The 4432-nt window shown below is 42.5% G+C and overlaps 1 pseudogene; it reads left to right on the top strand.

Moving 5' to 3' along the window:
* The first annotated feature begins 252 nt into the window (after positions 1-252).
* Positions 253-1183, top strand: LOC101643838 (annotated as a pseudogene).
* Positions 1184-4432: the final 3249 nt, after the last annotated feature.

Below are 4432 nucleotides of genomic sequence, written 5' to 3'. Positions count from 1 at the left end.
CAAGAACACAGAAGAAAGAAGATAGCAAACTTAAAAGCAAAATGTAAACAAAAACAAAGAAAAGGTGATGATCAATATAACTAATAGAAAATAATTTTAAAATAGGTAATCATTTGCAAGACTGGAGAAAATGAAAGGCATAAGAGACAATGATAGTCATGGAGGCTACAATGATAGGTCAAGGTATAAGAACTCAGGGAGTCATCCGCGCCATCTCTTCCCTGAGGTGGCAGTGAGGTCCGTTTTCAGTGAATGTTTTACCCTGCCAAGCGGTTCTGCTTAGTGCCAGAGCCATGGAGGGCGTGCACTGGGCCTTTTCCTGCTGCACTTAGCTGCCGAGCAAGAGCCGAATGGCTGCTGGCGGTGCGGTCCATCCAGCCCGAGGAAAAGGAGCGTCTTGGCCAGTTTATCTTTGCCCGGGAGGCAAAGGTAGCCATGGCTGGTCGTCTGACGATAAGGAAACTGGTTGCAGAGAAATTGAATATCCTTGGAATAATATTCGTTTGCAGAGAACTGCAAAAGGAAAACCAGTTCTTGCAAAGGATTCACTGAATCCCTATCCCAATTTCAACTTTAACATTTCTCATCAAGGGGACTATGCGGTACTTGCTTCTGAACCTGAGCTGCGAGTTGGAATTGATATAATGAAGACTAGCTTGCCAGGTCGCGGTTCAATTCCAGAGCTCTTCCATATTATGAAAAGAAAATTTACCAACAGAGTGGGGGAAACCATCAAAAGCTTTAAGGACGAATGGACTCAACTGGATATGTTTTCTAGAAATTGGGCATTGAAAGAAAGCTTTATAAAAGCCATTGGTATTGGACTAGCATTTGAATTACAATGACTTGAATTTGATACATCCCCATTAAACTTGGATATAGGCCAAGTTTATAGAGAAACTCGTTTATTCCTAGGTGGGAAGGAAGAAAAAGAATGGGTATTTGAGGAAAGCAACATTGATGAGCATTATTTTGTCGCAGTAGCTCTTAAGAAACCCGATGGATCTAAACATCAGATGCCCCATCTCAAGATGATGCTAAACCTACCTAGAGGCAGTTTATGATACTGACCTTCAATGATATGCTAGCGTCTGCTGTTCCTATGACACCTGCAGATCCTGTACTTTGGGACTGTTTTTGCTTCACAGAAGAAATACTAATACGAAATGATACAAAATCATGATATGATTTCCTGAGGAGCAAAGAAAAATGAAAACGTTGTAATCTTTGGTATTCACTGAAAAATGAATACCTAAGATCAAATTTTGCTTTCAAAATAGTTAAATACCACAACCACCTTTCCTATTAAAAAAATACTTCCAGTTCAAGATTGTTCAATTAAACAGGCTTACCTTTTTATTTCTCCCCTAAATCACATTGGCTTGACAAATAAGAATTAAAATATATGCTGGTCTGGGGGTAAAAAATAGAAAATAAAAGCATTTAGATCCTCTTTTTCAGAGATAACTACTTCCAAAACTTTGTAGTATAGCCTTTCAGAATTTTTTCTTGGCAAATGAAATTTCCAAACAGTTATTTTTTTAAAATGGGAACAGTTTTGTTTGCATGTGGTTTTTGGCTGTTGTTAACTGTGCATCTGTTGTTCATATATATCAATAAATATAATTCTGTGGCATCAAAAAAAAGAACTCAGGTAAATAGTATGAATCACTTTATAGAAATACATTGAAACACCCATTAGGCACTAGGAAATTTTCTAGACTAAGACAAATGAATTTAAGAGGCAGTAGAAAGCAAACTTAACTTATAACCATGAATGAATCTACACATAGGAAGAAGAAAAAATTCCCTAACACACACACACACACACACACACAAGGTCCAGAGAGGGTTTTTAAAATTCATTCATTAATTTTTTTATTAAAAGATCATTTTATTGGAGGCTCTTACAGCTTTTATAACCATCCATCCATCAACTGTATCAAGCATATTTGTACATATGTTGCCATCATTGTATTCTAAACATTTACTTTCTTTTGAGCCCTTGGTATCAGCTCCTCCCTCCCCACCCACCCCCCGTGATCCCTTGATAGATTATAAATTATTATTATTTTCATATTTGTCTCCCTTCCCCTGTGGTTTCTGTTAATCGTCCCCCTGGAGGGTGTGTGTGTGTGTGTGTGTATGTGTCAGTCATTGCAATCGGTTCCCCCTTCCTCCCCTCCTCTCCCCAACTTCCCCTACCCTTCTGGTATCGATATTCCTGTTCCTGGATTCCGTGTGTGTTGTGACCTCTTATCTCTTATCTGTACCTGGGCACATGGCTCCAGTCTAGCCCGCACTGAAAGGCAGAACTAGGGTCCTGATAGTGGGAGGTGAGGAAGCCTCAAGGAACCAGAGGATTATTGTGTATTTCATCAGTGCTTTACTGTGCCCTAGTTGACTCATCCCTTCCTTGTGACCCTTCTGTGAGGGCGTGCCCCATTGTCTACAGTTGGGTTTGGGTCTCTGCTCCAAGCCCCCTCCTTCTCAACAATATGGGGTTTTGTTTGTTTGTTTGGGGGTCTTCTGATGTCTGTTACCAGGTCCTGATGACACCTCATGATCGCACCGGCTGGTGTGCTTCTTCCATGTGGGCTTGTTGCTTCACTGCTGGATGGGTGCTTGTTTAACGTCAAGCCTTTAAGACCCTAGACACTATATCTTTTAATAGCCAGGCACCATCTGCTTTCTTCACCACATTTGTTTATGCACCCATTTTGTCTTCAGCGATTGTGTCGGGAGGGTGAGCATCACAGAATGCCAGGTTGTTAGAACAAAGTGTTCTTGTATTGAGGGAGGGTATGAGCAGAGGTCCGAAGTCTGTTCACTACCTCAGTATATTGCCATATAAATATATACACATAGGCCAATACCTCTATATTTATGGATTAATGCATTTACATATGTACACACCTATACTTATACCTCTATCCATAGCTTTGCTTCCTAGATCCTTCCTCTGTTTCCTTTTGCATTCCTCCTGCCCCACCATCACGTTCCCCCTACTTCCTCCTCTTAGTACTTCCTCTCAGCTAGATTGGTGTTGCTCCAATACCCACAGGAACGCTACACCCTCCTTGTTGTTGATTTTAATTCTCGAGTTGTTCCCTTGTCTATTGCGTTGTTTGCTCACCACACCCTTCACCCCCACCATCTCCCCACAAGACCCCACGGGACCATGGGTCCTGTGGCTTTCTCCCAGAGCTTTCTTCCCATGCCTGTCTTATATAAGTAGGCAAACCAACAATGACATACACCAAACAATAAGAAAACAACAGATGAAAAAAAGAAAAGGAACAAAAAAGGGAAAAAAACCATGCATAATTCCAGGTCTGTCCGCTGACCATTATGAGTATCTCCCCCTGGTCCTGGGGGAATGTTGGGAGCTGCCCCTCCTAGCCTAAAGTCTATTTTGGGGGCTCTTTAGGGGCTTTGTGGCTTGACTTTGCTCCAGTTGCTGATCTGTTATGTTCCCTTCTTGGATTGCCCTGCTGAGGGAGTTCAGACCATACTACCTCCCTGCTGTGTGTCCCCAGGCTTGTCCTCTGTCGCAGTAGGCTCCAGTAAGGGGACAACATGTCATGAGCGGTTGTCGGCCCTACAGTCCTCTCTGTGCCTTAGCAGCTCCGTGCAGGGACATCATCCTCCGGAGTTGGTGTCCCAGTATGGGGTCTGAGCCAGCTGTCTCTTTCTTTTCCCTTCCTGGTTTGCTTCGTGTGGGTGTGACATGTCGGCCCCTTTCGCACATACTTCTAGGGAGGGGGTCAGTTTGGCTCTGGGTGGGGCCAGCTCAGGGTTTTCTTTTATGATGCTTTTTGCTGCTGAAGTCTTTAAAGAAGCTAATTTAACTTTGGTCTCAAAACTGGAAAAAGGTCTTACATAGAAAGAAAATGACAGACTAGTATTTATAAGCATCGATGTAACAATAATAACTATAGATGAGTGAAAAGCTATTAAAAGGGAATGCTACTAAATTGCTTTTTATTAAAGAGTTCAATAGCATTCCTTTTTATTATTATCTGTTACGGTAATTTATCAAGATTATTTTATCAGGTAGAGTTTAACCAAAAAATGCATGGCTAGTTTAACTTCAGAAAAGCTGTTAGAGCAAACGCCTACCTGAGTAGGTAGGTTAAAGGAAAAGAACTGTCTGTATTCTCAAGGCCGCTGCTGCTGGTTTTAGCAACCGGGCTGCAGGCTTTGGCAGCAGCCAGGCAACAAGCTTCAGGAACGTTCCAAGCTCACCCCTCCCCGCAGGCATCCGGCAAACGCCCTCCCCTCAAGCCAAGATGCCTGAGAGGAAGGTGAAGGAGGAGCCCAAGAAGAGATTGTAAGGGAAACCTTCCCTTGCAGAAGTGGAGAACGGCCAAAAAAGGCAGCAGGAAAGGATAAATCTTCAAGCAAAAAAAGGAAAAGGGGGAGTACAGGG

Source organism: Echinops telfairi, unplaced genomic scaffold, assembly GCF_000313985.2.
Source record: "Echinops telfairi isolate 266 unplaced genomic scaffold, ASM31398v2 ScPeMD7_53;HRSCAF=182, whole genome shotgun sequence".
In the NCBI taxonomy this organism is placed as follows: Eukaryota; Metazoa; Chordata; class Mammalia; order Afrosoricida; family Tenrecidae; genus Echinops; species Echinops telfairi.
This window is presented reverse-complemented; position numbering and strand designations above follow the sequence as displayed.